A 24486-nucleotide genomic window follows, 5' to 3' on the forward strand; every position below is an offset into this window, starting at 1 on the left:
ATAACTTAAACGCATCATAGTCTAAATACGCAAGCTGAACTATGCTTCTTTAAGAAGTTTCATAGTTAGTTTTTAAAGTAAAATTTTGGTTGTCTATGCTTGCAGAAGAATGTGGAAGGAATCATTTAAATAATTTATAACAAAAGAAAATATTCTTCTGGAAAAGATGGCTGCTAAAAAATAAATTTATTTTATTTTTTACTAAAATTATTAGAATAATTATTCCAGTTCATTCCAGAAGTATAGAAGAGATAGAAAAGTTGCCTCAGGATGTGACCAAGACAAAATTTATATACATCTGTAAGTCACTTAATGATTCCTGAAAGATCAACATTTTGGAAATAAATAGATTCATTTATAATTATTTAACTGATTTTTAAAAGTATTTGGAAGTTGCATATTCCATGATATTCCATGAATATCTGCATACAGATATACATGATGTAAGATTTTTATTGTTTTTTCAAAGCATAAAATTTTAAAAAGAAAGAAGCAAACAAATAAAAAACCAAACAAACGTGGCCAGAATGGTATCATTTTTAAAAATAGTCCCTAGCAAAAGAGAAGGAACATTGGAATTTCTAGTGCTTGATTTTGGTTCCAACTAGGTTGTCTTACTTAGCTATGTTGTGACCAAATCTTACTTAGTTGGGTACAAATGTACTAACCTCTCTGGGCCTGTCTTAGTGAGTAAGATTATTATGAGAAATAGGAATAATTTATGTGACAGGTATAGTAGAGTATTCCACACCTAGGAGAAACTCAAAAAATGGTAATTACTTAAAAATTATTTTTCATTGTTTAGGTAATTTAAGTAATATTTAACTTAGGCCGGTCTGTCAACGAAGGTTTCAAATAAGAAATTAAAATAATTTAATTAGTGGATTTTTAAGGTCGCAGATGTACATGAACAAAAAAGAATTTAAAGTCCATGGAGTGCTATCTTCACGTTGCACATCATTTTCAGCTCCTAAGTTTCACTGGTCTACCTGGGTGACAGGGTGCTTACACCCTGTGGATGTGACCTAGTGAATCTCAACCTTCTCATGTCCTAATTTCCTTAGATCTGAATGTATAATCAAGTGACATTAGCAGAGTTTACAATAGCAATTTATAGAAGATAACATATGATAGCAGATGTTCCACTGTGAGAGATTACGAGTTCCAGTTTTACTGTGTTTCAAACCAAAATGTCATCTCACTCTTGCAGTCCTCTGAGCTCTGATGAGCTAATAAAGGGGATCCTGAGGTCTTCTTATGTTAACTTGGCTGATCTCATTTCTCCCTCATGTCAGAAATATTACTGTTTGTGGGGCTGGCTCCGTGGCTGAGTGGTTAAGTTCGTGCGCTCCGCTGCAGCGGCCCAGGGTTCGGATCCTGGGCGCGGACATGGCACTGCCTGTCAGGCCGCGTTGAGGCGGCGTCCCACATCCCACAGCTGGAAGGACCTGCAACTAAGATATACAATTGTGTACAGCGGGGGTTTGGGGAGATAAAGCAGAAAAAAAAAAAAAAAAAGATTGGCAACAGTTGTTAGCCCAGGTGCCAATCTTTAAAAAGAAAAAAAAAAAGAAATTTTACTGTTTGAGTGATAGTAGGAAAATCCAAGACCACCTGACAACTATACTAAGATTTCGCATGATTCTATTATCGTGATAATTTTGTTAATTTTGTAGAGAATTAAAGAATATTAGAATGATAAGGGAGTATATGGACTCGAATCAGGCATGTTATCTGATTGGAGTACAGTTTATATAATAAGTACTTAATTTTGTCATTTCGTTCTTGTGATTTTGGAGGATTTTTCTCTCAAAAATGTCCGAATTTTTAAAACAAATCAACAAGTTATTATTAAAATGTTAGACAAATAAGATCTCTTTTTTTCTTTTCAAAAAGTTTTACCAGCCTGTCTAGTGAGGAACTCAATACAGCTCTTTACAGAAGTAAAGAGCTTTGCTTTGGGGCGAGCGGTGTCAATAGGAGACAGACCTGCCACTTGCTAGGTATCAAATATTGGGGAAATTATTCAACCTTGTAAACCTCAGTTTCACCATCCAGAACATACCATAATAGTACTATCAACTTCATTAAAGCAGTTGAAGATTAAAGTAAGTAATGAATAAAATACTAGCTCAGTGCTTGGCATACATAGGACACTCAATAAATATCAGCTATTTTTATTAATAGAATTTTCCACTATTAGCTGTAAATATGGTTCATTTGACCAAAATAGAATTTTATAGGCAACACATTTCTACTATATTTTTTCAGATAAAGATATATCTTATCAGTGGGACTTGATGACAATTGTTCCAAAATTAGGATGAAGCAGAAGGCGTGATGTGCATGACTAAATTCTGTATTGAAGAATGAAAACACATATGTTCAACAGCACATCATGGCTCAGTGAGATGTCACTGCTGTGACAGGATATGAACTTCTCATTGTAAAAACAAATAGATGTTATAAAGCCATCACTGCCAGGTCATCATTCTTTTTCTATCAAAATGCTTATTCTTTGCTTCTCCCTCTAACATGAAGTGAAATATGAATCGCCAACATTCCCTTTATCAGTTAAAAATTAAGGAGAAAATAAAGCCCTTGCAAAATCAAGTGGTTCTAAAGCAAAACAATAAAAGAGGGCTAACTAAAACATACCCTCATTATTTTTCTTTAAACTTTACTAAAATGACAGACTTTGAAACGACTTAAGGATGTGCGTGCCCCTTTCTGTGTGTCTGGTACAAGGATGTAGTAGTCTCAAAGACAGCATGCAATGTAGTAGTTGCTATGGTAACAAGATGTTTTTCATTGAAGAGCAGTAAAAAAATGGTGCATATAAATAACATATGTACAGTATATTGTCTTTGAGTGAATGACCTTTGCCCCTGGACCATAAGAACATGTTTTCTTCTTTTCTGAGATTCTTGTCTATTTTTGATGTGCATATGTATCTAATAGAATGGTGATCAAACTGCCCTCTTTGAAGCTACCCAGGGTACAGATCCTCGGTGAGGAAATAAAAGGCGTCTCAATATTGCATGTGCGGTTAAAAGGAGTTGATGGGTTGGAATTAAAGCACTTGAATTAGGTGCTGTGCTGAAAACATTTCACACCTTACAAGCCCACTCTGCAATTAAAACTTGTAGTAGAGTTATATTTTCTTATAATTTGATAGGAGAACTACTATATATAGCAATTAATTGTTTACACAAAAAAATTAAAAGTATAGCTGCGCAGAGAAGTTAGAAATCTCTTATATTCAGAGAGTCAGCATGGTAAAGAGAGAAGAGCCTGCATCTAAAGTACCAGGACTTGGGGCTGGTCCCGTGGCTGAGCGGTTAAGTTCACGTGCTCCACTGCAGGAGACCCAGTGTTTCCTTGGTTCGAATCCTGGGTGCGGACATGGCACTGAGCATCAAACCATGCTGAGGCAGCGTCCCACATGCCACAACTAGAAGGACCCACAACGAAGAATATACAACTATGTACCGCGGGGCTTTGGGGAGAAAAAGGAAAAAAAAAAGTCTTAAAGTACCAGGAGTGCCCACCTAGGGTTATCCCTCTCCTGTTCTCTGGCCTGGGGCAAGTCATGGAGTGACTCTGTCTTATCTGGAAGATGGAGACAGGACTAAACTAACTGTCACAAAGAATAGGCAAGAGTATCAGAGTAGCAAATGCAGAGGACACTGCTGGGTAGATGCAAATCACTGTTTTTATCAAGTATTATGAAAAGAAATATTGGTAAGGTCAAGTGTGGAAATAGTTTGTCTTGCTTGGCTTTAAAATGATGGACAAGTGCTAATGGCAGCTCAAGTATTTTCTTTTTTGGTGGTCAACTAGTCAACATTAGCTAGTAACTATTGAACTTTTAAATTGCAATATATGAATGTACCAGTTTTATAAATGTAAACTGACATGTATTCATTAGTATGGCAGATATGAATGCTTCTGACTGAAATAACCAGAACTGGAGATTTAAATTATATTTATTTTTGTTTACGTACATATATATGTGTGTGTAGAAAATCTATTTACTATATGTATAATGGAGAATATATATGAATTGCATACACTGCATATGTGTATGCGTAATGTATTCACATGCATAGAAAGAGAGAGAGTGAGATGGTACGTATATTATGCATCTAGATATTTTACATGGAGGATATAGGTATCTAAGAGATATCCCAGGGCTGGCCCCGTGGCACAGCAGTTAAGTGCACGCGTTCGGCTTTGGCGGCCTGGAGTTTGCTGGTTCGGATGCCGGGTGTGGACATGGCACCGTTTGGCAAGCCATGCTGTGGTAGGCATCCCACATATAAAGTAGAGGAAGATGGGCAAGGATGTTAACTCAGGGCCAGCCTTCCTCAGCAAAAAGAGGAAGATTGGCAGCAGTTAATCACAGGGCTAATCTTCCTCAAAAAAAAAAGGCATATCTCTATATAGTTATATAGAGATATATATATGTATGCACACACATAAATACACAACATGCTTCTATTTTATTACTGAGTTGGCACACAAATAAAGGTTCAAAAAAGCCAAGGACAATGTAAAAGCAGGACATTTAAGAGGGCACTTATTTGGCCTTTGAATTTCTGCCAAACTCTAGAAACCTATGATTCTGTGTGGATACTTCCATGGAGAACAGGTAAAAACAGGAAGTAGACTGTAGGGTGCAAAGTCTAATAAGAAATCTCATTACAAAGGTGAGGTCTGTGAAGACCTACAGACGTAGTGTGTAAGGGAATGAGAAAGAAAACAAAGTCAAGCTTGAAAGTGTGAGTAAGCAACAAGAGACTATAAAGAATGACAGAGCAGATTTGAAAATGAGCTGAGGAATTTTAGAAATAAAAAAATCAATAAAATAGTGTAATTTTTATTCATTCCTTAATTGGATGTCCTAGAAAGCACACTAAGATATTAAGAAAGAAAAAATATATATATACATATTATAAAGGAAGAAACAGCAACGTTCATAGATAGTATGATAGTCAAATACAAATTCCAGAAGAGGCTATATATCAATTATGAGAATTAATAGAGTTTAGCAAAGTTGTTCAATACAAAATTAATATATAAATATAACAAATTATACTCAGTAGCAATATTAGGCAATATATTTCAAATAAAATATTCCATTTAAATTACATCAAAGTGTTAAAGTGACTAAGTATAAACCTAATAAAAAAAAGTGCAAGTCTCTGATGCAGATAGGTATAAGATCTTATTGAAATACATTTTTAAAATCTAAGTTGAAATATATGCAATGTTTGTGATTGAAAGACTCGATGTCATAAAAATATAAACTTTCCCTAAGTTTAATGCAATTACAACCAAAACTCCAACAAAAATTTTTATGTAATTTCACGAGCTGCATGAAAGAAGGAATGACCAAGAATAGTTTAGATAATTCTGAGAAAGAAGAACAAGGTATATAGAATGAAGATAGAAAGAAGAAATACAGATATTGATTTATTATAAAGCTAAGATATTAAGACAGTGTAGTGAGAAAGTGCTAAACAAATATTCAAATGGAAAAGAACAGAGAGCTCAGAACAGATCTGTGCATATATGGGAACTTGATTTATGACAATGTAGATATTATAGATCACAGTGGAAAGAGTACGTTTTTTAAATTTATTTTTAATAAATTATCCGGAGATAATTTGTTACCCATAAAAAATGAAATTGGATCCATAACTTCTATATGCACAAAAATCAATTCTAGGTAGATTAAAAACTTAAATGTGAATAGGAAACTATAAAAATGTTAAAAGACAAGCTGAGAAAACTTATTACACATATAGTGTACAGAGAATTAATATCTAAAGGTCATTAAGAAAAAGATAAACAACCCAGTAGAAAACTGGGCAAAAGAATGAACAGGCATTCCACAGGAAGGAAAAGACAACAGTTTCTTCATCAGATGAAAGTACATTTCACCTGGTTAGTAATCAGAGAAATTCAAATTAAAACCATCTCACTATCTTTTCACATGTACAAGATTGGGGGAAAATATCGGAAGTTGAACAATGCAGATAATGGCTAGAAAGTGGATTAACAGGTATTCTCACCTATCCAGGGGATGTGTATAATTGTACACCCATTTGGAAACAGTTTGACAGCACCTAATAAAGTTGGGCATTTGTACATTCTCTTCATCAGCATATACTGTGTTATGTACCGTAGAGAAACTCTTGTTTGAATCCACGGCAATCTTTTTTCTAAGTTCATAATAGCATTGTTTAATATAACAAAAATCTTAGAACCAGTCAAAATGTCCAGTAAGAGTAAAGTAGATGTATACACTTGAATAGCCATAAAACAGAATATTATATACTAGTACAAAATTAAATTTCAGGTACATACATCAACATAGATTGAAGAAAAAGATTCTGAACCAAATAAGTGACAGAAGAATATACACAATATGATTCCATTTATATACATTTCAACCCAGACAAAAATGAACCTTATATTATTTACAGTTTAATACATATGTAATGAAAGTAAAAGAGAAAACAAAGAAGATGATTAAAATAATATTCAGAAAAGAGAATAAACTTACTGGACAAAGGGGACTTAGATTGAGAGGTCCTAAATGACGTTATATTCTGTTTCTTTAGCTATGTAGTGGCTAAAATGGAAATTCATTTTATTATTCTTTTAACTGTAATATATATGTTTTATATACTGTCATATGCATATTTCATAGTAAAGAATAACTAGATGTCATCCATTCATTATTTTACTCCTACACTAATTAACAGTCATTGAATGCCTTTAATCTGCCATTGTATCCATGTTAAACTGAATAGACCAGTTCTATCCTATCAAAGAACTAAATATCTAATACGAGTTGTAGACAGGCACATCAGAAATAACCATCCAGTATTATCTCATGCCCCCCATGATAGATCTGTGCACAGAGAAAAGATGGTTAAACTTGTCTGGGGTTGGGGAGTTTGTGTGTTCAGAGAAGATTTCTCACAGATGTGAGAGCTAAGCTGAGCATTGAAATATGCTGGAGAAATTGTTAGCCAAGAGAACAGTCCCCAGCAACGCATTCCAAGAGGAGCCAAAAGTATATGAGGAGGCAGACATTCTGGAGAAAGCAGGCTTTTGAAAGAAGCAGATGAAGCTGGTAACTTTCTGACATTGCCATCTGATTGTCTAAGTCCTTTGGAAGAAAAGAACTGTTAGATTCTTAAGGGGCAAAAAAAGAGACTTAAAGAGCTGTCAAAATCGAGCCCTCTTCAGGCATGGTGGCATGGTGAATTCCTGTTGACCCAACACTTAAACAGGAAGCTACCAGAAGGAATCAAAAGTTCTGTAAGTCACTTTTCAGCTTGATGTTATGCGAACGGAGTGGTTCTGGTACCCAGAAAGTTGATTAGGCAGGAAACTTACATTTTAAATTAAAACTGGCTAAATGTCTTGAAAAGATAAAAGGACTTAAATAACTCTCTTCTACTATTATCTTATTGGAGAAGAAGAGGAGCTACTCAGTAAACTAGAGGAGATTATATGAAAGGAAAACAGGAGTTGGAAGGTTTAGAGAGGGTCAATATGGATCAGAAGTAGGTTCACGAGGAAGGCAAGAAGTCAGGAAAAGTACTCGTCTTTCAGGCATCATATTTAAGAGAGACCAACAAATTCTAACACAGCTAATTCAAAGGGTGGTGATTATGATATTGAATATCCTAAAAGGAGAGAGGGGAGCTTACAAAAATTAAAGTCGAAAGAACTGAGAAATGTTTATCCCAGAGAAGAAGGGATTCAAGAAGAAATTGGTAATCACTCCATTGGTCTTGGATGGTTGAAGTGAGATAAATTTTGGAGCGATATAAGGAAGAACTTTCTAAGCATCACAACAGCCTAAACATCAAATGAATTTTCTTGGCAGTGGTGAGGTCTTTATTACCAGGGCTGTCTTAGTAGGAACTAGACAGCTAATAGGCAGAAGTCATATAGAGGCAATATCAGACCCAGGGAATGTTACAATCTCTTCCAAACCAGAGATTTTTTTTCTAGTACTGTTTTTCATGGGTTCTTTTTTTCTTATTTTTATGGTGTTCATTTGTAACAGAGTATTGTGTAATAGAAAGTTTTAAATGATGCAATTATTGAAATGAATAAATTATTATTTATAAAATTTTATATAAATAGAAATTAAACACGAACACAGATTATCTTTTAACTCATATGAAATTTATAATTTAAATTGTAAAATATGACAAGACATGAAAGGCCTTTTGAGATATGCTTAATAAGAAGTTGTTTCAGAACTAAATTGCTATAAAGTCTGTGGACTAATTTTAGTCCTTCCTACTAGAACCGGGAAGATGGTTCGGGACATCGCTGCCCTGCTTCCCTAGAGCTAGCACTAACTTTCCCACATGGTAAGAATGCTGTATGCGGACATGCAAACCCTGTAGTTACAGCAAAAAATATCCTAAAAATATAAACTCTTCATGCAATTTATTTGAGATTATTACAAAAACGCTAGGTTCACATGCATCAGTTGACAGGACCATTCAAATGATGGTGTGATGTAAAGGCCTCAACAGCAACAAATTGACTTCAACAAACCACAATTTTTCTGAGTCTCTAGGTGACTTCAGATAGGTCAAAAAGTCGGCATCTGAAAGAGTGTGCAAATTCAACGCATCACAGTAAAAAGATCATGACCTAAAAACCCAGCTGCCCTGAAGCCAAATATGTTTTTACTTTCCTTTACAGGAACCAAGAATCATTCAATTCATTCATGTCCTGCATGAATTCAAGCTATAAAATGAAAAAGATTATCAATGATTTCCAAGCCCAGACGGTGTATTTCCTACTTCCTTCGTCTTCAAATTAAGCAGTGTTGATTTGTGTTTTATCTAAAATTTTATGTAAATTTGTTTGATTAAAGGGTCTTCTCCTACAATTTGTCTTTGAGAACCGTTGGATAAGATGATGTTTATGATCCTTCACAGCTCTAAATTCTCTGAGAACATAAACTATGTCCATCTTCCTCACACCCTATTCCGAATTCTCATCAGTGCCTAACAGTACTTAAGAAATATTGCTGTACAGATGAATGAATAAATAAAAGGCGAATGAATACAATTCATAGTGCTACAGTCCAACAAGACACCTGAGGAGCATTACCAACGAGTATCTTTTAAATGTTTCTTTACAAACATTTGTTCATTCATTTACCAAAAGTGTATTGAGCACCTACGATGTGCAGATACTATTCTGCACAGTTGGAATAGATCAGAGAACAAAATAGAAAAAGACAGACAATAAATAACGGAAATAAATAAATGTATAGCTTGATAGAAGGTGATTGCTGCTATAGAAATTAAAGGATAAAATGTGGAACAGTGTAAAAGGGGTTCAGGAGGACCTAGGCTGCAGAGGTGGCAGGTTGTAGTAATAAACAGGGTGGTCTTGGGACACCTCATTGAAAAAGCGACATACGACCAAAGATTTGAAGATGGTGATCAAATTGCCCATGCAGAATACCTGGTGGAAAAGAATTCTAAGCAGAGGAAATAGCTGGCACAATGTCCCTAAGACAGAAGCACACGTGGTATGCTCAAGGAACAGAAGGAAGGACAATGTTGCTAGATTGGAGTGAGCAAGTAGGAGATAGTAGAATAGACTGGCTTAGTGGGCCTGGGCTGCCATGACAAAATACCATAGACTGGGTGGCTTAAGCAACATAAATGTATTTTCTTACAGTTCTCGAAGATAGAAGTCACAGATCAAAGTCCACCAGAGGTGGTTTCTGGTGAGAGCTCTTCTTGACATAGATGCCTGACTTCTTACGGTGTGCTCACATGACCTTTCCTTGGTGCGTGCATGCATAGAGAGAAAGAGATCTCTCTCGCTTTCTCTTCTTATAAGGCCACCCGTCATAGGACCCTACCCTTATGACTTCATTTTATCTTAATTACCTTCTACAGTCATATTTCCAAGTACAATCACATGGGAGATTAGGGTTTCAATATATGAGTTGGGGGATGGGGGGGCCATAATTCAGCCCATAGCAGAGATCAATGAGGTAAAGTTTAGGGTCAGATCATATAGGGCCTTGTAGACTATTATAAACACTTGGGCTGATTATCTCCAGAATTCTCTACACAAGAGAGTTTTATGATTCTGTATTTTATCAGGCCATAGAATTGTTTATTTCCATTATTTTTGGTTTTATATTTAGGGTTGAAATGGCAAGAGACAAAAGCTAAGAAGATACTCAACTTGAGTCTCGAATGTCAGTCTTGAATACCAATTTTGAATATAATTGGAATAATTCCCCAGAACTTATTAATTGAATTCTATATCACAAATCTTGGAATTAAGGTCCCTTTAATTTAACATGCAAATCTATGCAGAAACATGCAAAACAGTATTCATAAAGTAACTGAAAAGTATCTTTAGGCTTTACTATAGGGGTCAAAGAATGGAAATAAGAGTCAGGGAAAGCAAATTCTTTAAGGAGAGCTTTTGTATGCTCTAGTATACCAAAATATGTATTGGATGTATACTGGTAAACTGACTGGTTAAGCCAAGAACAGGGTGAGACATTGTTCAATTTAATTACACAAATTCCTACTGCTTGCTTATGAAGTATACTAACGGTCTAACAGATAATGTACAAAGTTGTCTAATTGCCACTAACGATCAACTATTCAGCACATATGTACCAGGAATTTTTGACAGAGCATCCTTCCATTTAACCAAAAAGTAGCCTACTCAGTAAAAGAACCTGACTCAATCTTTGTTAAACGTCGTTAAGAAAAAAATAAATGCAGGGGCCAGCCCTGCGGCCAAGTGCCACACACTCTGCTTCAGTGACCCATGATTTCATAGGTTCAGATCCTGGGCGCAGACATGGCACCACTCATAAAGCCAGGCTGAGGCAGTGTCCCACATAGCACAACCAGAAGGACCTACAACTAGAATATACAACTGTGTGCTGGGGTTCTTGGGGAGAAGAAGAAGGAGAAAAAAGATTGGCAACAGATGTTACCTCAGGTGCCAATATTTTAAAAAAAAGAAAAAAGAAATGCAGGTATAGGAATTAATTACTATTACACATTAGAATTATCATCAAAGCCGAGTTAATTGTAAAATTTTATAAGCATGTATTATTTTCAATCTTAATAACAGTAATAATAATAACTATCATCATCTTCATCATCATTAACAGTGACTCACATTGTTTTATTCCCAAATCAGTTTTCTTCATGTGATAAAGTATAGAACATTCCACCCAATGCAAATCTATGAGAAGAGAAAAGGAAGAAATTGCACTCGTTTGTATATGAGTCCAAGCAGGACCTAAGAGATCAGCTGTGTAATCTTCTCATTTTACAGACGAGGAAAGAACCTAGGAAGGTTAAATAGTGAAATCTGAAATTGGGGTGATTTGCTCTCATCCAGATTTAATGGCTTCCTCCATAGCTACCCATTCAGCTTCAAATCTAGTCAAACAAATAAATGAATAATAACTTTCTTAAATGATTTCTGCACCAAAGGACTGACTAAAATATACTCTTTGCTGTAAGCTTTACAAATCATGGTCAGATTTCAACCCTAGATAAGAGGAATAACATTTTCTCAAGATGATCAGACTACAAAATTTCCATCATTTGTGTGTGTTAGTTAGGTCTGCAAGCTATTTTATTGAGTTTTTTTTAAGCTCACCCAGGAAAAGCTGTAGAGCCTTTCATCCTGTTTCCGACACATCCCCTAAACCAGTTTTAAAACCCTGAAGAGAGAAAGACATCCAAATAAAAGAATTTCTAACCATGCATAGATTTCTTTAAGAAATTTCTCAAAGAATTTCACATAAGGTGGATCTGTGCTCTTTATCTACACTAGATCATATTACCAAAAGAATATCTCAAGAACAAAAGAAGAAGGGCACAAAACCTTTTTTATGACCTCATGCACCCAAGGGTCATTGCTCTATTGCAATCAGTGCTTATTGTCACAGTTATAAGGTCGTGACTTCTATAACATTGTCATGAGTTATAACCCTGAAAGCAATATGAAGCAAAGAAACCAGCAAAGCTGACCCGACAAGACAGATATAAAATTAGCAATGGGCTAGAGATAACTTTTATGCCAGTTGCTAAGGGCAACATACAACTGATGGATAATGTAATAACGCACATTAAGCCACACTTGTACAAAATAAGTTCACAACATCATTAATATCCGTAGCAGCAGGGGCACCAAGCTGACTGAGGTAAGCAAAGGTGTTGATGATGACTATACCTTAGGGAAAGGCCCAACCACTTAATGACTTGATAGGATGCTTAACGGGGGGGGGGGGGGGGGGGGGACACTGTGATTTTGCTTCATTTGTCCTTGCTTTGAACTTAAATAGCCCCTGTAACTCTGTTCCTCTCCACTGAAGCCACATTTTACATGTTCCTCTTACTGAAAGTAAGGGATATATCTTTATTTTTGTAATTTTACGCACATAGATTTTCACATCAGCAAGTCTCTTATTTCTAGTGTGTCCTGACTGCTCTTCCCTACACATGGACTACTTCTTTGGTATACCTATTCTTTTTTTTTCTTATCATTTTATCTCCATCTCAGAAAATTTGAAAACTAACTTCTATTAACCGCCCCCCTGCCTGTCTTTTGCTCTGCATTGGAACTGGGTAGGTGGAGAAAGGAAAGTAGAATATGTGAGGAGGTTGTGCATATATGAAGGCCACCTCTAGACAAAATCATGAAGGCAAAAATGGAGTCTGCCAACTACCACTCCTTCTTTGAGTTTATCATTCCCTCTTCCAAGGTTACAATGATGTAGCTAACTAGGCCATTTACTAGGGCTTGCCAAATCTGGATCTCTCTTTGTCCCTCTTCCCCTTGAATGCACTCATCATCATTCTCTTAGGAGCTAGTTGATTCAACAACCTGATGGCTGCTGCTAATTAATTTAAGTCCTGATAGAACATGCCTTGTCTAGAAGGAGTGAATCAACTAGAGCAATTTTAGATTTCATGACAGATTCTGGAGTATGGAGCAGAAATCATTTGAGCACGGACTGTTGTAGCTTCCTTAAATAATACTCTCTAGCAATAAGCAGCTGTGTGTCCTATAGAGTTGACTTGACCTGTATGAAATCACAGGGCCAGAGAATGTTAAAATTCCCAAGGACCTTAGAGATTATCCAGTCAACCACTCTTGCTCCACAGTGGAGAATTTAAGTAGCTTGTCGAAAGGCAGACAAAAGTGGTTATAACTACAGTGGTCCCACAGTATTCTCAACAAATCATAACCTCAGCAATAAATAGGTGTTTTGAGAACTGTTGATGAAAAACACGGGCTCTGGATTCAGGTTGCCTACGTTAAATCCTGGCTCCAGCGGTTACTAAGACTCTGACTTTGGGCAAGTTACTTAACTTCTCTGTACCTCTTTCCTCATCTGCAAAATTGAATGAATGAAAGTATCTACTTCATCTGGCCAACAGAACGGCTATGAGGATTTATATGAGGGGTTTTATGAGGGAACAAATGTAAAGCACTTACAGTAGCCTGGAACACGACACGTGCTGAATAAATTTTATCCTATTATTAGAAGAGTGGAAGAAAAGTCACCAGAAGTGGTTTTTGCTGAGATAGTGCCATCTTCCCATCTTGTTCATTTATCTTTCCTCTACATCTATTTTTTTTCCAAGTAATTTTATTGGGATTATAATGGTTTGTAAAATTGTGTAATTTGGGGTGTACATTAGTGTTTATCAATTCCTGAACACACTTCATTGTGCTCACTCCCAATAGCCTAATTTTTATCCCTTCCCCCTCCCCCCCAAACCCTTTCCCCTCTGGCAACCAGTAATCTCTTCTCTCTATCCATGTATTTGTTATCTTCCACGTATGAGTGAAATCATGCAGTATTTGTCTTTCTCCGTCTGGCTTATTTCACTTAACATCATACCCTCAAAGTCCATCCATCTTGTTGCAAATGGGACAGTTTTGTCTTTTTTATGTCTGAGTAGTATTCCATTGTCTCTATATATACCACATCTTCTTTATCCAATCATCTAGAGATGGGCACTTGTGTTCCTTCCACATCTTGGCTATTGTGAAAAATACTGCAATAAACATAGGGGTGCATAAATTTCTTTGGATCAATGATTTCAAGTTCTTTGGATAAATACTAAGTAGTGGGATAGCTGGATCATATGGTATTTCCGTTTTTAGTTTTTTGAGGAATCTCCATACTGTTTTCCATAATGGCTGCACAAGTTTGCATTCCCACTGGCAGTGTATGAGCGTTAGAACAAAGAATCCAAAAATTTATATGGAACAACTAAAAGCCCCCTAATAGCCAAAGGAATCCTGAAAAAAAAAGAATAAAGCTGGAAGCATCACAATCCCTGTCTTCAAAGCATACTACAAAGCTATAGTAATCAAAATAACATGGTACTGGCACAAAAACAGAAAAACAGACCAATAGATGAGAATTTAAAGCCCAGAAATAAAACCACACATCTATGGACAGTTAATCTTTGACAGTGGGGCCAAGAGCATACAGTGGAGAAAGGAAAATTTCTTCAATAAATGGTGTTGGGAAAACTGGACAGCCACATGCAAAAGAATGAAAGTAGACCGTTATCTTACACCATACACACAAACTACCTCTAAATGGATTAAAGATTTGAATGTAAGACCTGAAACCATAAAATTACTAGAAGAAAATATAGGCAGTATACTCTTCGACATTGGTCTTAGTCACATCTATTCAGTACCATGTCTACTTGGGCAAGGGTAACAAAAGAAAAAGTTAACAAATGAGACTACATAGACTAAACATCTTCTGCGAAGCAAAAGAAACCATGAACAAAATGGAAAGAGAACCCACCAACTGGGAGAAAATATTTACAAATCATTTATCAGACAAGGGATTGATCTCTAGAATATGTAAAGAACTCATAAATCTCAACAACAAGAAAAAAACAACTCAATCAAAATATGGGCAGAGGGTATGAACAGACATTTTTCCAAGAAAGAGATACAGGTGGCCAACAAACACAAGAAATGACGCTTAACATCACTAATTATTAGGGAAATGCAAATCAAAACCACAGTGAGATATCACCTTTCACAAGTCAGAATGGCTATAATTACCAAGACAAAAAACACCAAATGTTGGAGAGGATGTGGAGAAGAGAACTCTCTTTCATCTAAATGTTCCCCACTTCCTTTCTCTCCAAATTCATTGTTCTCTTCCGAGAACTCTTCCTTAGGACCAAGACATAGTTTTGTTCACTGCTGTAAATCCAACTTCTCAAAAATGACGGAAACGTACTAGGTACTCGATAAGTACTTGTAGAGTAAATGCATGCTAGATCTGAAATCTGTACTGTCTCTAATAAGAGAGACTTCCATGGTTTTCGAAATTTTTCAGAAAAGGCAATGTATATCTCTTTCTCTTTTTTTCTTCAGTTTTAACAATTTATTCCTAATATAATTTTAAAATTCTGCCTTTCCATCTATGATCCCCAATGGCTGTGGCTAGCTCACCTTTACACTTGCCAAGAAACTGAGCCCCAAACTGCTCTGTGCTTATAGCATGTAGGAATGAGTGGCAATGTTCCATCATGATAGCACAAAGCATAGTTCTTTGTTATCTGCAGAAACTAATATTTTTGTTGAAATGAGTTAAAATCTTTGAAAGTTTAAAGATCAAAGTTGGAGCCTCGAGTTAACTATTAACCACCTATGTGACCTTGGACGATTTACAGTCTCTTCAGTCCTCAATTTCCATCTCAATAAAAATAAAAAGATAAGATTAGATGATTATTTCTAAGGTCTTTTTTAGTTCTAAAGATCCTACACTCTATAACTAGGAAATACATTTGCTCTGTAGTTCAATAAATATGTGTTTGATATATTGGCATTCCACCTTAACAGCATTTACTCTGAAATCTATGAGACCTCATAATCATAATCTTTTTCTATTCTAATTTTGGAAGGAACACATTTTTGTATCCTAAGAGACTATCGCTTCCAATTTGCTCCTACCTTAGACTTCCAGTTAAACTGGAAGTCCTAGGAATGGACAGCACACAAACAAGGCTTAAGATGTGAGGAGAAACATTACAAATAAGATATGTCTGACATGATTTCATTTCCAAGAACTCTGTAGCTTTGTGGTTCCTATCCATCTGAGACATCTTACTGAACATTAAGGACACTGGATTGCTTATTGGGAATGCTATTCATGAAGTAAGGGCCTATCTGGCCAATTTTTTCATTCTTCTTTATTAAATTTCCCTGTTTCACCCTGGCCCAAGTAAATTTAATGAGATCTACAGAAAACTCACTTTTTAGTCTCCCTGTATCTTAGTTTCCTCAACTATAAAATCAAAAACAATAACAATAGCTATTTTACTGATTTGTTGTCAATGTCAAGAGAAAATATAACTTCAAATGTACTGTGTGAAAATTAATCTATTCAATTTTAAGTATTTTATGAGTTTTAAGTACTCCGTTATTCTCTCAATTTTTTCTTTTGTGTCAATCTTGCCTCTCCAACCTAATCTTAGGATCTTTAAAAATAGGGATCACGGCGCCAGCCCCATGGCCAAGTGGTTGAGTTTGCGTGCTCCACTTGGGTGGCCCAGGGTTTCCCCAGTTTGGATCCTGGGCGTGGACATGGCACTGCTCATCAGGCCATGCTGAGGGAGCATCCAACATGCCACAAGTGGAAGGACCCATAAGTAGAAATACACAGCTATATACCGGGGGGTTTGGGGGAGAAAAAGGAAAAATAAAATCTTTAAAAAAAAATAGGGATCACATTATTTAACATAGTGAACAAGCACTGAAAGAAGTAGCGGAAAACCTAGTATCAATCTGAACTAATAGTCACTCTAATGTGTGGCCCATAAGTTTAAATAAGTCTTTTAGACTTTCTGAGCCTTTTTTAAAATCTGTAAAATGAAGATGCAATTCTGTCTAGTATGATGATCACAGGTGATAATATAAGTGAAATATTTTTAACTATAAATTTCTTTTCAAATAAACTTTTTATTATTAGTCTGTAGACCTTATTGTCTAGTTGTAAGTACATATTAAGCAGTAAATAAGAATTTAACAATATAGACTAGTAGAGTGGTAAAGGACCATGGGATTAACTAATCTAATCCCCACATTTTTTCAAGTGAAGAGACTTATTGGTAGATTAATTTAAGGTTTCAAACTTAAGGAGTCAACTAAAACATATCTGTTAATACATTGATTGACAGTGTACTTTGTTCTTCCAGAGATGTTCAGGATTCTGGACCCACTCATGATGATACAGGAATGGATGGAGTGATCACTTGTGTTCTCTAAGCCACAAGAAGAAAAACATGATAATGTGTTGACCTACAATAATTTCTGTATATGGAATAAGAAATCTCTTTTTAAAATACAAAAGACATGGGGCCCGCAATGGTGTAGTGGCTAAGTTCCCATGCTCCACTTCCAGGGTCTGGGATTCACAGATTCGGATCCCCAGAGTGGACCACGCACTGCAGCTCAAGCCATACTGTGGTGGCATCACACATAAAATAGAGGAAGATTGGCACAGTTGTTAGCTCATGCCAATCTTCCTCACACACATACACACACGCACAAAGAATGAAAGACATGATGGCACTAGTACAATTCATGGAAGGAGAATAAATGGGCACCATGGAAATTTTGTCACATAATAGAAATCTCTTTGATCTATAGTAGATCATAATAAGACCATCCCTCAAATCAGTTTGGCCATTGATTCTTTGATTGCTAATATGAGCTCCACTGTAAATTAATTTAACACTCATTTTATAAGTTTAAGTCTTAGTACTGTTCAAAGCACTGAACCGAACTTTGCCTAAAAGAACTGCCCCTTCCAGGACCAATAACATCTCTAATCAATCTGTTAATGGAGGCGCCTCAGACTTTCAGTTTCAGCCAATTACTTATAGGAAAGTTGGTGAACTGCCTTGCGTAAGACAGCATAATTGTTCCGGGTGAATAATTTAAATCTAAAGCTTCTTAAGCTAACTGTTTCATTAAGACATAAGCCAGTAACTGATATCTTTAATTTAACACTCTTTTCTAGAGATCTCCTATCAGTTGGAAACTGTGCCAGAGAAATACCCTCATAAAGGAAGAAGTAAAAGAGACTTGAAACAGTGTACTGGAGAAATAAAATAAATTGATCTAGGGTTATTTTTCACAATCCAAATGATTCACTTGGTAGTCACCCAATACTAAACCTAAATTCAAATGCTTTGAAAGAGGAATGATTAAGAGATTGTAAAAGGTGGTGAGAGGGCTATGGAAATTCAAGTCATCAGCGAAGTGGGGGGGAAGGGCCAAAAATAGGACACTCTCTGAAGATGAGAAAAACAGTGAGAAATCAGCAGATATTTCTGTATCTGAGTTTATTATCTGTTTTTCAGATGACTCTCATATGAAAATTATATTGAGTCCACATTGTGCTATGAATCCAGCATGGAGCTGGACACCATAGCTGATCCAGATGGAGATAAGACAGAGGAAGAAGAATAAATTAGTTAATACAAGATGGGCTACATTAATGTGCTTGGACAGATGTAAACAGAATAAGTACAATCACATTTCAGGGAAGAAAGAGCATAGTGTGGTAGGTCTTCAAAAATGTTTGCTTACATATTGGCTAAAAGACTTTTCATCATGTTTAATTGGTTGCAAAGAAGACAATTTCTGTTATATTGTAACAATTAGCATTTATTAAATGAAACAGCTAGACCACTTTGTAAAAAGTATCCAAAAGTACCTAAATATCATAGCAAACAAATCTATTTTTAAAGTTACATAAGCAGGCTTTCCTCTAAGTCAGAAATTTTATTTTATTTCTTTCACATCTTAGATTCATGTTTCCATTTCAGTTACCACGCAAAATCATATCTTAATGTAACATTTCTTTTTTTAAAGATTTTACTTTTTTCCTTTTTCTCCCCAAAGCCCTCCAGTACATAGTTGTATATTCTTCATTGTGGGCCTTCCAGTTGTGGCATGTGGGACGCTGCCTCAGCGTGGTTTGATGAGCAGTGTCAGGTCCACGCCCAGGATTCGAAACACTGGGCCGCCTGCAGCGGAGCGCACGAACTTAACCACTGGGCCACGGGGACAGCCCCAATTAATGTAACATTTTTTATGCTTGTTTTCCCTGTCACAAAAATATGAATATAAATTGAAATTTTTATTTCTATTAAATTTCCTTTGACTCTAACTTTGACTTAATATTACATAATCTCTTTGACTTAAGATTGTACAGTTGATAAAACAATATTTTGATAACTATTTTTCAAGCACAAAAAAACTTTATTAGAAATAATTTATTAATGAAATTGGTACATTGTCATTTTTAATAAGTTCATGTATCATAAAAAATACAACTTATTGGTAAAATGTTAGTGAAGTCATTAACAATTTTATTCCTATTATCTGTTTGCTTTAAAAATGTATCTGCTGAGAAAATTTGTTCCTATAAACAAAGAGATGTGAATAGAAGAAGTTTTGTCATGGCAACACTATTCAATTCTTCAAATATTTTCTGAGGTCCATATAAAAAAATCACATTGTGATCTATCATCAGTTTTAATAATCTATCAGCTGACAATTCAATTAGGTCTTCAATTTTGTAGAATGCAACAAATGAGTCAATAAATGCATGCCATTCTGTCATTAGAATCTTTTACTTTCTCTGTTGCAGGAAAGACTTTACCAAGACTTGTTAAAAAACTGTTAATTAGACCTGTGTTTCTTCCACTTAGAGGCAACTTGCTTAAACTGATAAATACAAAGTTAGAAAAAACTTTTAAAATACTTTTATGTTGTCACCTGCTTTAAATACAATTTCATCAAAAAGCTGGGAGCTCTCGATTTAGTTCATTCAGCTTATGGAAAATGCCCACCATATGACCTGATTGGCATGAATTAGAGCCAGTATTCATTTTCAAACCAATCAGTCAAGCCAGATTTAATTTCCAGCACAACAATTTGACTTTATTTTTCAATACAAATAAATATGTTAATATTCATGCCCATGACAAGCAGTTAACTTCTGACTTCTCCAAGTAAGTAGGTAAATAGATGATAGATGATGGTACATGGGTAAGTCATAGAACGTTGTCAGAAGTTTGCTTCTGGACAAAATAAGCCATTTCAGTATTTCTTTCTAATGCTTTCTTTTGTTTGCTTTTATAAGTCTCTCCCTGAGGATTGATACATTCTTTAACAAAAGTCAGGAGATGAAATAGGAAAGGTAGCTAAAAGGAAATTGCCACCATTCCCTCTGCTCCACACTGAAATAAATTTGAAGTGACATCCAAACACATTCCGAAATACTCCCATTCTAATTCTGCATTTTTCCATTAATAGAGATACATATATATAAAACAGAAACAAAACATAATATTCCATCCCTCTACATATAATTTCATGGATATATTCATAACATAGATAATTGATTACCCATGCCCATGAAGGGAGATAATAATGGGAGAGTGCCAAAATGGCAGATTTACTAAATATATCACCTTTGGAACATATGACAATCATTAAGATGACTATGGTACTAATACTCTACATTTACAGAACACTCATAATCTTTAACATATTTTTTCATCAGTATCAGTCCAGGTCCAGCCAGGAAACAGAAACTAATCTTGGTCTTTTACAGTGGAGGAATTTAATACAGTGAATTGGGTACATAGCTAATAGGAGAAATGAGGAGCCATGTAAGAGATGGTGAGGCAACTAAGAGATGGGCAAAAACTGGGAGCTGCTACCCCTGGGGCTAGAGGGACAACAGCATAATGTGGTAAGACCAGAGCCAAGAAGAGGGACCATCTAGCAAGAATGCAAAACCAACGGGAAGTGTCTTGCCAGAGTTGAGACCGTGGAGGAAATGGCTGGCTGATGCAGGTTGGAACCACGGAGGAGCCCCAGCCAGACGTGTTACTTAAAAAAGAGAGAACAGAGGAGCAATACTCAGGCCCTTCAGTAACTCACATCACTGAATTCTGTAAAACTGCTTCCCCTTGGATGAAACTATGCAGAAGTCAGAAAGCATGAGAGCATGGAATTTGCAGTTTCCTGCAAAACAGGAGCAAGTAAAGAGCAGAGACAGAATCAGAAAGCAAACAGGTAACTAGCAGGCATGGCATCTATCGTTTGATTCCTTCAACCACTTTATGAGATAGAAAACACACTACAAGGATTCTTTTATTTTAATTCATTTTTTTTTTAAAGATAAGGCCACTGGAGTTTAGAAAGTTCAAGCTGCCAAGAAGATTTGGATCTGCTCCTCAAACTCGAGCCTTTTATTCTAGGGATCTTTAAAGAACAACACTGAACATGATATACCATTTTAATTTTTCAGATTTAGGCTTATGGGGGAAAATATGCCTTGTGGACATTTTGGTTTAAAATAAGGAAAGATGACTGAATGAAATGAGCCCAGTTGTTGTCAGTTTACTGTATTGAGATTATTCATGTTGCTTATGAGTCAACAACCGACTATAGAATTAGTAGTTAAGTGTGTGATAAACATTTATGGTGTTAAAGAACGTCTGGCCAGTACTACTGTTTGTCTTCTCAGCAGAGAAAGAAAAAATCAGATTCACTAGTAATGACTTAATGCTGACCCAGCCTTGTAACTAGGCTACAGCCACAAAAGTGTATTCTCAGGGGTGTTCTCAGAAATAATATAAAGGTGGTTTACTATGGAAATAGATTGGGGATAGTTTTCTCTTACAGCCTCTGCTGTAGCTCTTCTCTCGGCAGAATAATATGACAGTCTAGAAGAGAAGAAATAATATCAATTATAAGAATTCTTCAGCAGGAGTCTATGTGTCCTCAAAACTGAGTGTGTGTGTGTATGTGCTGTGGCTGTGTTTTCATTGTTGATCTGCAACAACTATTGCATTATTTTTTTTTTTTTAAAGATTTTATTTTTTTTCCTTTTTCTCCCCAAAGCCCCCCAGTACATAGTTGTATATTCTTCCTTGTGGGTCCTTCTAGTTGTGGCATGTGGGACTCTGCCTCAGCGTGGTGTGATGAGCAGTGCCATGTCCGCGCCCAGGATTCCAGGATTCGAACCAACGAAACACTGGGCCGCCTGCAGCGGAGCGCGCGAACTTAACCACTCGGCCACGGGGCCAGCCCCAACAACTATTGCATTATTAGGATGCACAGCAAAGATCCTACGCTGGATAGCTCTTGCTTTTATCACATATTTTATTCTGACCCCAACTTGGAAATTCTGAATCCTCTGACAGAGAAGAAGAAAAAAGAAAATGGCAGACACTTGTTAGCCATTCCCTCCAAATATTGGCTCACGATTCGACAGACTCCAGTGAATTTTACGCTATGTAAAATGATTCTCAGCTCTGGATTCCCAAGAGTTGTCAAAGGCAGATATCCACATGATTTAATGTCTTGCCAAGCAGAACTCTCCAAACCAGGGGAAGCAGGAAGAAATATCACTGATGTTCAGAATTTTTGTCTGAGACTCATTCAATGCTGTCTGCTGTTGACACTCAGAAGGTGACACACAGGGAATGGTGAGTTCATGGAGAGGGTAACGCAAGCATTGCCACAATTAATTATAATCCTTTGTCCAAGGCTTTGAGAACAGAATCTACTGTCAAGAAGGGCCGAGGCTCCCATAGAAGTTTATCATCTCTTATGAGTCTGAAACCTGTGAGCAGTGAAGAGAATTCTAAGATATGCCTAGCCAATTTCTTGCAACACAAGAATGATTGGCAGTGTCATTGTCAATGATAACAGCATCTATCTGAAGAAGAGAAGGAGACAAAATTACAAAACTCTTGCTTTCCTTTTAACTAACAATATTACTTGGGGCTCCAAAACTTTTTTCATTTGCCGTGAATGATACCAAATTTTGTGGGCTGTTGTAAACCTTCAGCCAGATTTCATTAAATGAGAAGAGTGAGTGTTCTCAGTTAAATTTATTCTGCCTGGATCAAACCATATTCCTATTGGTATTAGTTTTCTATTGCTGCTAACAAATTGCCATAAACTTCCATGGCTCAAAACAACACAAATTTACTATTTCATATTTTCTGTGGGTCAGGAGTCCAGGCATGAGTTAGTTGGGTCTTTTGCTGAGGGTCTCACAGTTTTAATTCAAGGTGTGAACAAGGCTGTGACCTCATCTGAGGCTCGGGGTCCTCTTCCAAATTCACAGGTCGTTGGTGGAATTCATTTCCCTCTGGCTGTATAACTGAGGCTCCATTTCCTTGCTAGCTGTCTGCTGAGGACCACTCTCAGTTCCCAGAGGCCATCCTTAGCTGCTCGCTTCATGGTCCCTTCCTTCACAACACAACTGTTTGCTTTCTTCTGGGTCAGCAGGAAAGAATCTTTGACACTTCACTTTATGTTAAAGGGCTCATCTGGTTAGGTCAAGACCACTCAAGATAGTTTTCTTGATTGACTCCAGATCAACTGATAAATAACCTAATCCTGAGAGTGGTATCTCATTATATTCACTGGTCCTGTTCACACTCAAGGGGAGGAAATTATAGAGGGTGTTCACACCAAGGAGCTTCTATCTTGGAGATTATCTCAGAATTCTACCTACCACAATTTTCAAGAATTCATTTTGCAGATTGCATATCTTAGCATTTGTAAGAATAATTGTAAATATCTCAGAAGACCAGATATTTTAAGGAAATTTTTTTGCTAGATAATGTATCAGTTACTATAAATTATGATTTTACATAGATAACGTTTGAGATAATTAAAAAGTCACAGCAACATCTGAATCTCTTTGTAAAGAAATATAATTGACCAACATATAATGCATATTCTGGATTAAACCAAACATATGCCAGGTCAAATGTAAGGTGGTAGCTATATGTTTCCATTTTTCTGTGACCTGAGAAATCCTCTATTACTCAATATGACTTGTAACATATAAAATTTTAAACACAAATATCAGCTCTATTACTATGCATTATAAGCAGTCACTCAGTATTATTTAGTTCTAAGCAGGTTTACCTAGGACAAATGGTAAATGTGTACATAGTTTTAAGTTCAAAGAGTAAGGACAAAACTAGAAGTTTGACTCAGAGGGTCAAGTCCTTAATCAAAACGTGGTGTACTCTGCATTAACACAGATTTGGATTTAGTTTGGATGCATAAGCTTTTATGTTCTCATTTGCAAATGCTTGCAAGCGACAAAAGAGATAAAATGATAATTTTTAGATCATACCGGGATTTAAAAGAAATGTTTTGCATTTCTGTGTCTTTTATGGTACCATTCAAATAGCACTTGTCAAAATGAACCATAGTTTTAACGAATAAGAAATAAAGTGGAACAATGCTCTTCCTACAACTTAGAGACGATGTTGCTCTAGCTCATTGAGGTGGATTCTGACAGCAACGTATGAAGTATAAGTCTTACTCTTT

At 36.1% G+C, this 24486-nt stretch overlaps 1 long non-coding RNA gene across 5 annotated transcripts in view; it reads right to left on the reverse strand.

The window, feature by feature from the left end:
* Window positions 1-24486, reverse strand: part of LOC138924145 (uncharacterized) — a 116112-nt gene that overhangs the window by 65989 nt on the left and 25637 nt on the right. The window contains exon 4 of one of the 5 annotated variants that reach the window (XR_011438862.1): window positions 18754-19216. The exons of the other annotated variants lie outside the window; for them this stretch is intronic. This is a non-coding gene — a long non-coding RNA (uncharacterized lncRNA). Of the gene's footprint in view, window positions 1-18753; window positions 19217-24486 lie in introns of those variants that run through there. 5 annotated transcript variants of the gene reach the window in all.

This window comes from Equus caballus, chromosome 5, assembly GCF_041296265.1.
Source record: "Equus caballus isolate H_3958 breed thoroughbred chromosome 5, TB-T2T, whole genome shotgun sequence".
NCBI classification, from domain to species: Eukaryota; Metazoa; Chordata; class Mammalia; order Perissodactyla; family Equidae; genus Equus; species Equus caballus.